The 11,996-nt window shown below is 53.1% G+C and overlaps 1 long non-coding RNA gene across 1 annotated transcript; it reads right to left on the minus strand.

Annotated features, from left to right (window-relative positions):
• Positions 1 to 1,063: 1,063 nt before the first annotated feature.
• LOC141276203 (uncharacterized) lies at positions 1,064 to 6,659 on the minus strand. The gene is made up of 3 exons (XR_012325412.1): positions 6,615 to 6,659; positions 5,821 to 5,978; positions 1,064 to 1,231 (listed from the first exon to the last, which is right to left on the minus strand). It is a non-coding gene; the product is annotated as an uncharacterized lncRNA (long non-coding RNA).
• Between the last annotated feature and the right edge of the window lie 5,337 nt (positions 6,660 to 11,996).

An 11,996-nucleotide genomic window follows, 5' to 3' on the forward strand; every position in this document is an offset into this window, starting at 1 on the left:
ACACAGAGCTGTCCCAACAGCCCAAGGCTGAGACCTCCTGGGTCCTCCCCTTTCAGAGCTCAGAACAAAGGGGGAGTGGTCTCTCATAGTCTGGCTCCCGCCACTCACCAAGGCAAAACACTGACCATACCCATCTAGAAGGAAGGCACTTCCCCAAAGTAGACCCACTCGGACGCGAGGTCTCTTCTTGACCCTTTCTTGTGAAACAGGAGGGCAAGTGCCCTATCCATTCCTAGTCGATGCCCATACCAGGAGGAGAGGCAACAAAGCAGCATCTCAAATCTCTGTTCAGTTTCAAAAATCTAGAATCCAAAGCTGCAGATTTTCTTCCCCCGATGCAGATGCTGAGAATCGAGACAACAGAAGTTTACTGCAGGGGTTTGCAAACCGGGTGCCGTGGAACCCTAGGGTTCCTCAAAGGAGTTTTAAGAGTCAACCAGGGTGTGGGAGGTCACTAGACTAGGCTTCTACTCCCCTCCACCCCAGCCACCCCACTGCCCACACCTCAGCAAGGACAACTCCACTTGATCTGTTTTATGTTTGGGGTTGCCGTATGAGATTTCACTTTCTAAAAGATTCTGTAGTTGTGTTTGTTTGTTTGTTTTTTAAGTTTAAAAATCCCCATTTAGTGGAAAAAGCATAAGGTCGAGAGCCAGAAAGCCTAGTTCTAGTCCCAGCTTTATCCTATGAACTTTAGTACATCCCTTCCTCTATGTGTACAGAGAATTGGGCAAGGGGGGTTGTCTCCAAGGGGCATTTCCAGCTGTGTGTCTCAAGTCCAGCTTGACTCCGTGGGCTGCTCTGTGGTCTGGGAGTGAGGCCAGGGGGAAGGGGAGCCACATCCCCAGCAATCTTTGCTGCGCATCTCCCCAAATCCACCAGAGGACTAGTAAAGCCTGGGGTGGTTTTCTTCCTCATATCACTCTGGAAATATTGATACTGGCTTGCCAAGCAGGAAAAGCAATTCTTCCCTCCTTACGGTGGGAGGAGAACAAGGCAAATGAGCCTGCTCGTTAGCGAGGCCGCCCGAGATGTCTCCCTGCTCCCACCCCACCACCCCACCCTGCTCTCTTGATCTTCAGGACGACTTGGACACTTGGACTAACACACAGATGAGAGATACGCGTCTGTTTGCATTTAATTTGAGGCTGAGGTTCACAGCTCTTGACCACGGAGAGCTGCATTCCAATATCCAGGACCAGGATGGGGGTGGTGGGGGAGTGATTACTGCCTGTGAGGGGTAATAATTATAAATCAGGGGCCTCTCAGTCATATCTGGGTCCCTTCAGTTTTTCCCTGGTGATTAAAGCAGCACAAGGAGGGCAGGGCAGGGGCTTGGCTGAAAGGGGCACTGGTGAGGACTGGTACTTCCTAGACCTCCCGGGAAATCTACCTCCATCATGAACACACAGCTGCCCTTTATCAGTTGCCTACCACACTCTCAACCCTGAGCTCAGAGCAGTAGAGACTTTATCTCAATAAATCCCCCCAACAGCCCTGAGGCAAATGAGGGTAGCAAAAGCTCCATTTTACAGCTGTGCAAACTGACGCTCAGGTTAGCAATTTGCTCAAAGTCACAAAACCGGAAGCCAGATTCTAACCAGATCTGTCTCACTCCACATTCCACAGCTTATGCTGTAACCGTTCCCCTTTTGCCGCCCAAGTTTAATAAGGGTCCACAGATAATAATAATAATTTGTTGTTTACTGAGTGCTTACTGTGTGCCCGGCACACGGCTCTAAGTGTTTTCAGTTATCTCATTTTATTCAACAATGTATGAGGTAAGTACGACTGTCCCCACTCTACAGATGACAAAACGGAAACACGGGATAAGTCAGCTACACGAGATCACACACCTACTTAGGAATGGAGGTAGGATTCAGTATTCTATAATTTACCCAGATTGACTATTTCCCATGAGTCTGATGGCCGCTGGATGGGGAAGGGCTGACCTGAAGCCTTGGGCAGCTGGACCCGGCTGGCACCGCATGCACTCTCGCTGACTCTCTTAGTGGTAGGCCAGAGGCAGAACTGTCCTCTGACACGTGTAACAGGGAATTTTAAAAGTTTCCACAGAGGCACCAAGATACGACAGGCACTGCTCCCCAAAGTGAGGGGCCCGACCAATACTCAATCCATCCCAGGGTCTAACTTCCATCTGGGAATTCTAACTGGCAAAAGTCTACAGTAGAGAAGCAGCAGCTGCCCTGGGGGTGCCCTTCACGTCCAGAGCAGGTGAGGCCAAAGGCTGTGCAAGTAGACCAAGAGAAGGGAAGGGCTTGGGACTAAGGGCTTGGGACTTAAGGGCTGCCAGGCGGAGCAGGGACTCAACCGTAAGGGACCCTAGAGACCCAGGAGCTGAGAGAAAGCAGAGATGTACACCAGCCCTCCCCTGAGAGTGTGAAGCCTTATTCAGACCAGAGTGAGGGAGGTACTTCACTGTTCCCTCTCCTCTCCCTCCATCCTTTTCCCTGGGGAGGTCAGTTACAGCAGCTGCCTCTCTACAACCTGTCAGCTGCCCTGGCCTGGGGAGGGGAAAGGTTGGACTTTGAATCAAATTTGAAATGGAGATTGTTATCCGGAACTCTACATTCAAATTTTGGAACTGAAATCTGTTTTATGCCTGCAAGTGACTTTGTAAAATGGACTTATTACTTAAAAGTGAGGCTGTAGGTCACGGGGATAAAATTTATAAAAATAATGGGAGACACAAAGTTGCACTGTGTTTACATCCCATAAATTGAATTGGGCCTTTTTTCAATGTATCAGTTGTACCTGCCAAATGCAGGGTTCTGTAGGATGAGGCACAGCTGAAAGCACAGAGAAAGAAATTCTGAAGTCCAGCCCAGAGCAAAAGTCAAAATAGGACTCAGGCCTTAATGCAACCAGGCAGATTAGTCAGACTCTCTGGCCCAAGCCCTGAGCTGTTGTGTCAGGAAAAATAACAGTGTAACCTCTGAACCACGTCAGTGTCAATAGCAACGCCTTCAGGGGGCCCAGGGAGGCTGTACGTTCCCAGCCCCGGCCTGGCTCTTTCCTTGAGTCCTCTTATACCTCTCACTAGCCCTGGGAGATTGAGACAAAAGAACTTGGGAGTCTAGGGACTTCCCTGGCAGTCCAGTGGTTAAGACTCTGTGCTTCCACTGCAGGGGGCGCTGGTTTGATCCCTGTTTGGGGAACTAAGATCCTACATGCCGCATGGCCAAAAAAAAGAACTCGGAAGTTTATAACAAAGCCTAAACTGAGCCTTATTCTGCAGGCCATTCTAAATCATTGAAGGTAGCCTGGACTTCAGAAGTCTGAGAGCCCAGGGGTCATGAGGAATGGAGGGGGCCTTGGTCTCTCAGGGAAATGATTTCTGGCTGCTTCGGGGCCACACCCACCCACCTTCTGGCTCCAGGTCAGGAGCCTTTGTAACTTCCCACAGCCCAACTTTAGATCCAATCTGGACCCCCCCTGGACCCAGGAACAGCCGATAGAGCTAACCAGGACCTCCCGCGTGCTATTCCTGTCACAGCTGCCCTTGCTGTTTCTAGCCCCTGAGACCTCCCTGACCCAGAGCAGGAGAGCCTTGGCCCAGACGGAGCATCTCCCAAAATGCCTGAGACGCAGTCTCTGCCCAGGCCTCAGGGCAGGTAGTGGGGCCAGCCATCCAGGCGGAGGTGAACCAGAAAGGATGAAGGTGACACACCTCCCAGATCCCATATTCCTTGATACTGCAAGGAGGAAAAGGTGAGCCTGGCATCTGCCCCATAGGCCTCTCATTCACAAAGAACAGAGAGCGTCCTCTGCGGGCATGAGCTCCACCCGGCTCCCAGCCCCCCAGCTCCAGCCCAGGACTCAATGTCAGCACCGCTCTGGGTTGGATCCGCCTCCTGTTCTAGAGCCGTGCTCTGGAGTTAAGCTGCCTGGGTTCAGATTCCTGATCTCTCACTGAGTAGTCCCGTGACCTCATGCAAGGTACTTAACCTCTCTGCTGTCACTTTTCCTCACTGGTCAAGTAGGCGTGATAACAGGTCGTGGTGAGGCTGAGTGGGAACAATGGGGTAGGTAGGGTCGTTTGCTCTGTGTACCTGATTTCCCCCGTCCTAGTGCCAGCTCCAGCCCTCGCCCGCTTTCCCGGCTTCCTGAGCTCAGAGGGCTGACTTAGTGCATTCACCTCCTCTCTCCCTCTCCAGGGCGGATCCGTTTGAATGCTATCTGTAATCTCCCGAAAGGCCCCAGAGGGACCCATCGGCTCCTTCTAAGGAGCATTAACTCAAACCGTAACCAGCTCTCCGCGCCTGCCTGGAGGCCAGGTCCGCGGGGAGCCCTCCTGACTGCCTCTGAGGAGCGGGTGGCCTCGTTTTCCAGCTCAGGAGTGAGAATCCCATGGCTGTGCCCCGCAAGCCAGCCCCATGCATGCCCAGGAGCCGACCCCCTACCCCGGGTCTCCTGCTCTGCTGCCCACTGAGTCCACCTTACAGTGCTGGTTTCCCGGGTGAGGGGAGATGGCCACAGGGCCACCCGGACAGGGACCACAATATGGCCTGAAGCCTCCTCCCTTCCAAGGGTTGAGAGCAGCCCTCAATCTCCCAGCAAACAATTCCCTGGGGGTTTGACTATAAATCCTCGACCCTTGCCTAGGGGGCCCTGCTTCCCCCATGCTCCTGCTGGGGTGGAGACGAGGAATCCCCTAGTCATGCCCTCAGAGGGCCCCTGGGAGCAGGAAGCAGAGAGAGGCTTACTGAGAAGTCTGGTCTGGGAAGTGCTGCTGGAGCCTGGAGAGCTCCCTCAAGGGGACCAATAGGAGCTGGGCACAGGGAGAGTCGGGGAGGGGTCTGACCACCAGGCCTGCCAGGGCTGGCTCGGAAGTTCTCACTCTCAGCTGAGGCCGTTTTGTCCATAGCAGCCCTGCCTTACATGCTGAAATTGGAACTGAGCTCCGAGAGAGGGAAGGGATGATCCAGCTCAGAGGCCAGAGAGAGAGAAGGAGGGGCCAGGAGAGGGAAAGAGAAGGAAAGTTTCTGCCATGCCTCTCCTCAGACTGGGGCCCCTGAGAACAGAGCTTAGGCCCACCCCCTTCCCCGCCCCCAGACTTTCCAGTTCCAGACTTTCTCCACACTCCTCACCAGCCTAGCCTGGCCCCTCTCTCAGCATCACCCCTCCCCCCGCTCGCAACTTGAACTGCCATTCAAGTTCACTGGGAAGAAAGCAAAGCTGGCAGGGGTGACCTGCCTCACCTCCCATCCGCATCCCCATCCGATTCCGCTCTCTGAAGGAAAGGGGGCCAGGGCTGCTCTGGCTCTGTGCTCAGCCCAGCTCCTTCCCCACAGGGGTCGGCTCTTTTAGAATCCCCTTCCCCTCTCTCTTCACTCCCCCCTCCACTGCTTCCTTCCATCTGCACTTCCCCGTGGGCCAGTGTCCTGCATAGAAGCAGCAAACGTCCCTCCACCCCACCTGCTCCTCTAGCTGTCACCCCTCCTCCTCTTTATAGACACCTGCAACTCGAAACACTGTTGATGGCGGAGCTCAAAGCGGTGGCTGGTATCTAGCTATGCATCATTCATTCGAAACCACTTACTGAGCGTCCAGTGGGCTGGGGCCTAAGATTTGCCAGTGAGCAAAGCAGTCGTGGCCCCTGCCGTGGTGGACCACCCAGCCCCTCCTCTGTCCCCCTCCCGAGAATCGGGGCAGCAGTAATCCCCGGCTCGTGGGCTCCTCCCTCACTAAGACCAGACGTCATGGGGCTAAAATAGTAGCCAACAGCCAGCCGGGGGCCCTCACCATAGGCCAGCCCGGGTCCCATTCAATCCTCCCAGCAACCCCCTGAGATAATACCTCATTCCTGGTTCATGACTGAGGCACAGACAGCTCAGGCAGCTTCCCGAGGGCACAGAGCACCAGGATGGAGGGTGGTCCCCGTCTGTGAGTTCCTGACTGAGCCTTCTAGGATCTTTGATTCCTCCAAACTCCCCACGCAGTGCACCATTATGTTGCTATAAAATGATGAGAAAGTGGAGCTGAGGTTAAGAAACAAATTCCTATGTAAACTCCACGAAGGAAGATATTTCTCAGTTTAATTCACTCCTGTGTCCCCAGGCTCTAAAACCATACCTAATGGGAAACACTCGAAAAAATGGCTCGTATGAATGAATGAATGAAAGAAAAAAGAAACAAATGAGTAATCACTTCTGAGGTCAGCAGTTACCCCACTGTAATTGCCCTGGTTGTAATCGATTCCCCATTAGCCCCAACCCGAAGCCTGACCCTGCCCCCCAGGCCGGAACACAGAGGCCCAGCCTACGGCCCCAGAAGGTCTAGAAAATGAGGACACCTATCCGGAGCCGGGGCCTCGCTGGGATTTGACGCGTGTGGCTGAGATGGAAGAAAATTCAGTTGAATCAATGCCTGAAAGTCAGTCTAGCAGAGAAGCCCTGAAAGCTGGGCCCCTGAGCGTATCTCATTTGGAATGGGGGAAGGGGGAGGGGGCTTTGCCCACCAGCAGGTTAGCCTGCTGTACTGTCTGTCAGCCTGTCCGCCGACGTCCTGGCCAGGGCCTACCAGCCCCTCGCCTAGCTCCCCTGGAGACCCCCCCCTCCACTCAACCCCCGACTCTGTCCAGAGCCCCGTACCTCTTACTCCAGGCCTGCTGAGGTCCTGCTGGGCCTAGAAGGGACTAAGAGCCAGGGAGGAGGAGAGAGAAGAGAGAAAAGTAAATGATTCCCTGCCCTGCCCCCCGCCCGATACGCACAGATGCAGGTTGCCACTCAAAAAGCAATCTCGCCAAACATTTCAAAACTGCCTGCAATTTATATCTTGTGCTTGACGGAGCATCTCCAAGCCATTTCCCGGCGCACAGAAGTGCAGACTCCTGAGCCCAGGGCGCTGCTCTGGCCCCAGCTCGGGTCAACGGGTTGGGTACACCCCATGGGGGAGGGGAGGGGGCAAAATAGGGAAATCCGCTTTGAGCCCCTTCCCACCTCAGTGGGGGCCAGAGGGACATCCCAGAGGCCAACAGCTGCCACCACAGGCAGGAGTCCCTGAAAGAGCCAGACAGAAAAGGGGCATGTTCTTCAACAGATATTTATGAATAAGGCCCTCCCCACCGTGGGAAACAGGTGAATCAAATGTGGGGTGTAAGACAGGGAGCATGGGACCGAAGGACTCAGAGGAGGGGAGGCAGACTTCTCTTGCCAAGCTGAACCAGACAGAGGAATTCCAAGTGGAGGGCACAGCATGGGCAAAGGCTCGGAGGTGTGGAGGAGCCTACAGTGCAGGGTGCAAAGCCAGAAGGGGCAGCTGGAGGGGGGCCGGGGGTATAAGCAGGGATGGGGGACCTGGCTCCAGAGCTAGCCGTGCTTTTCGACCTATGTCCACAGGGCCTTCAAAAACAAAGAGAGGCAGAGAGGCCAAGAAGGAGAGGAGAGAGGCCACTCAGAAAAGAGGTAGCTCACCGTGGACACCCGAGACTGGGAATGTTCCACCTCACAGCCACACTCACCTTCGGTCTGTTTTTATAACCTGCCAAGATCATTCCCTCCCCAGAACCTTTGCCCTCACTGTTTCCCCCGCCTGGAGTACCCTTCCCTCAGATCCTCGGACAGCTGGCTCCTTCTGCGAATGCATCGTGTCACCGTTCAATGTCACCTCCTCTAGGACGCCTTCTCTGACCTCAACATCTAACCACACCTCCCTCTGCCCCATCAGCCTTTGTCATCGCCTTCAGAGCACTTACCATCTGAAACGAGCTTATTATGGCTTTATGTCATGATCCTTTGTCATCTGCTTAGAATGTTAAACTCCATGGGATCAGAGTCCTTGTCTGGCTTGTTCCCAGAGAGAGCCCCAAGCACCGAGAAGGGTTCCTGGCACATGGGAGGCGCTCAATACATATCGACCCCATGAATGAATAAGCCCTTCATCACAGCCTCTGAGATCCTGGCTCCCTGTTCAGAGCAGGGCTCTCCCACGTGCAAACTCCAGCCTGGCTGTTGTCAGTGTAGTCCTTCTGCAATTAATCATGTTCTGTTGGTGATAACCTTTGTGTTGTCATTGGAGGCTGCATCTCATTTCATCTCTGTCTCACCCCGGGGCCAGGCGCACAGTAGGTGCTCAGTCAGAAGGTCCCTGTCATGAGCCCTCACCACCTCGCCCCATGTGAGTGATGGGCTCAACAGCCAACAGTCCTGAGGGCAGAAGCAGAGGGGGCTGAGCAGACACCCCCTTATCCCTCCCCTTCAGGTCCCTTTGGGCAGAGGGAAGAAGCGCAAAGGGGGCAAATCAGAGAGGGGAGCCTGCGGGGAATGGCTCAAAGAGGACCAGCATTGTCAAGGACTCACCATCCTGCCCTGAGGGAAAATTCCCTTCCTGGGCAGGAAAGCAGCTGGTGCAGCCAGAAAGACACAGGTCTTGGTCTTTAAAAGACCCGATTCCAGCTCAGGAAACAGCAGCACCACTCAGGAGCTGGGTGAACACTGTCAGGCCAATTCCCCTCTCTGAGCCTCAGATCTCTCATCAGAAAAAACAGTGCTGTTGGGAAGATCAAATGCTATCGTGAACGGGGAATGCCGCACAGACCTAGCATCTATTGGGGGCGTGATAAATACTAGCAATAAAAATAATAGTAATAACTGGTAGACGTCAGGAGCTCACTCAATGTTAATCGCTTTGCTTTCAGTGTTGTATTTAGTCTTCACAACAGCCCTGCTATAGGTACTATGATTGATACCGTTTTGCAGGTGAGAACTGGGGGATCCAGAAAGGTTAAGTAACTTGCCCAAGGAAACAGAGCTGGCAAGTGAAAGAGCCAAGATTCGAACCCAGGAAGTCTGGCTTCAGAGTCCACTCCCTTAAGTTTACAATTATTGCTCAGACAATGCAAAACGAAAGCATAGCATTACCTCTCTAAGCCTCAGTTTCCCTGTCCATAAAATGGGTGTAACAACGCCACCTGCCCACGAGGATATTACAAGGATTCAGGAACAAGAAAGCGGCAAGATGCAAACTATTATATATAGGGTGGATAAACAGCAAGGTCCTACTGCATAGCACAAGGAGCTATATTCAATATCCTGTGATAAACCATAATGGAAAAGAATATGAAAAAGAATATATATGTATAACTGAATCACTTTGCTGTACAGAAGAAATTAACACAACATTGTAAATCAACTATACGTCAATAAAATTTAAAAAAATAAAAAGAAAGAACGCATCAGGCACACGGTGGGCGCCTAGGAAACGTCAGTGGTCTCTCCTTCCCGTGCACGGAGAACAGAGCCAGCTGATAAAACAAGCGTCGGCTGCTCATTTGGTAAATGGGATTTGGTTGGAAAGATGAACGCGGCCACTTCTGGCTAATGTGTCATGTAAATTCTAATGATAATACAGCTCCCTCGCTCGCGCCCGCCCCATGCCCACCGCCTTTGCCGCCGCTGCTCAATTATCTCCCGAGGCTCCTGGCAGAATCCATGCTTCACTGGGATCCTCGCCCCAGCCTGCCTTCCCCAGCCGCAAATAATGAAAACCCGCCTCGTCCGCGAGATTGCTCACTTACATTTTCTATTAATTTTTTCCTTTCAGAGGAAAAATGAGAGGAGCTGAGTAAGGAGGAGGCAAGTGGGGGGGGGGGGGGCAGGAGCGAACTGCAGCCTTTCCAAGCCCAGTTGGCTCTGTCCCAGGGACCAGACACACGGACGGTCTGGGAGGGGTGGGCAGGATGGGGAAGACGCCCACACCATGGCTTCAGTCATCAGATCCCTGAGACAGCAGAAGCTCCCCGGGTCAACGAGGCCCAGAGTTCCAGGACCCGGGTGTCCTGAGTTCCAGGATTCAGGAGCAGGGGTTCCAATCTTCTATTCATCTGCTGTGTGACTTTGAGCAAGCCACTTAACCTCTCTGGAGAGAGTTCCTTCATCTGTACAAGGCAGGGTGAACTGGTTGGCTGGTGTCCAGGGCCCATGTTGGGCTGACTGGCTGTGATTCTCAGTCTCAGGGACAGACTTTGGCAAGGAAGGACTTCTCAGCAGACAGGAAGGGGCCCTGTAAGCAGTGGTGAGTTCCCCATCAGAAAAGGTATTCAAGCTCTGATAGGGATGTGCAGAGACTCACCACTCTCTCTGGCAAGGTTCTGAGTCCACCCCCAGATACCTGTGTAGAATCTGGTTTTGGGGCAGGATGGAGAGTGAGGGAGGGCAGGGAGAGTTGTTCCCATCCTAGAGAAAGAGAAGGAAACGGACAGAGAACACCCACCTCAGGTTCCATGCAGAGTCCTGAGTCTTTGTGGGGCCAGTAGCAAGCTGTAGTCATTTTTGGAGCCAGTGTTTTCTGTGTGCTAGATGGTAGATACCTCCTTAAATCTGACCAGTCTTTGCCCCCAGGGAGCTGTTTATAGTCCAATGGGGTGGGGGGGACCTACAAACAGGTCATTGCTCTGAAAAGGGTACATAGATGAGTGAAAAATGCATGGGAGGGGGCTCATAGCAGCAAAAGAGAAACACCCACCCCCCCCCAAGGAAGGCCTCCTGGAGGAGGTGGGATTTAATCCAGGTAGCTCTAGATGGGCAAAGGCAGCTTGTATCTTTCATCACCAGAGAAGGGAACATCTGGGCTGCCCCAGACCCCATCTGGCCTGGACCCTATTCCCTGCACAGACCTCTGATCCATGTCAAGAGAGACCAGCACCACCTCACTGCCCTGTGATGAGGCCAGCACAACCTCTTTATGCCCCATCTCTGCTTCAGACACTGCCTGGTGAGGCCACTACCTACCAGTCCCACGCCGACTGACCTTCTCCAAACAACCAGCCCCTCCCAGAGTCTGCGGTGGCCTCCCCCTCGGCCACATTGGGACATCCAGGAAGGGAGTCTGTGCAACAGCCTGGGGTCCCACACAGGGCCAGACACACAGCAGGGGCTCAGTACATGTTTGAGGAGTGAGTGTAGGTGAGCAGGTGATGGAACTGTATTTATAAGCAAAAACACGATACTATTTTTGCAAAGAAAAATTATGAAACCTTATGGTCTTATTTGTATGTCTATAGGGAAAGGTCTGGAGGAATACGCGCCAAACTGCTGAGAGTGGTTTCCCCTGGAGAGCGGGCCTGCAGGAGGGAAGGGTGTTTACTCTGTACTCTATAAACTTCTCTATTTTGTTTTTTATAGTGAGGATGTATTAATTTTTTTTGAGGATGTATTACTTTTTAACATTAACAATGACTTTAAAATGTAAGAAATGTTCAATCTTGGTAGACTAATTAAAAATTCAATCTATACCGGAGAAGATTCCCTGTTCTCCCTTCCCCCATCCAGTAACTGTCCTTGCCAGGAAGTCCTTCCAGACAGCAACCCTAAATCCCTCAAGATATAAAGCTCACTTCTTGGGCTATCTCCAGGTAAGAGGCAGAGGAGCTGGCAGAATTCTCTACCCACGGCCACAGCCTGATGCTCTGGCCACCTCCAACCCCACCCTGTGGAAGTGAAGAGTCTAGGCCTGGCTCCTCTCTGGGGAGAGCTCCCCACCTCCAAGAAGGGATTTTCCTGGCAGAAGCGGCAGCCCCTTCAGCTCCCAGGAGGCGTGGGATGTCTTCAGGCCCAACATATGTGGGATCTTCTAAAACAGGGACAGGAAAGGAGGAAAAATAAAGTCTGTTCCCCCAGGTCTGTTGTCTCAACACACAGAGGCCTCCAGGAATGCTTCCCACAAGAGACATTGTGGGGGAAGGGGGAGATTCAGAGGCAGAGTCCCACTATACAGATGGGCAAACTGAGACCCACTGGATGAGAAAGGACGGACTCTGGCTCACCCTGCACAGTGGGTTAGAGGCAAAAGAGGACTGGACCCTAAAACCCCTGGACTGGAACATAAAGAGGAGACTATGGGCCCAAGAGGGGATGGGGGTAGAGCAGGAAGTGGTGGGGAGACCGGGAGTCTCAGGGACAGAGCTGAGGAGGCCAGGACTGTGTTGAGGAGGGGAGGAGAAAGGCTGCCCCAGGCCAGCACTCTTAGGGTCCCAT

This window comes from Tursiops truncatus, chromosome 1, assembly GCF_011762595.2.
Source record: "Tursiops truncatus isolate mTurTru1 chromosome 1, mTurTru1.mat.Y, whole genome shotgun sequence".
Taxonomy (NCBI): Eukaryota; Metazoa; Chordata; class Mammalia; order Artiodactyla; family Delphinidae; genus Tursiops; species Tursiops truncatus.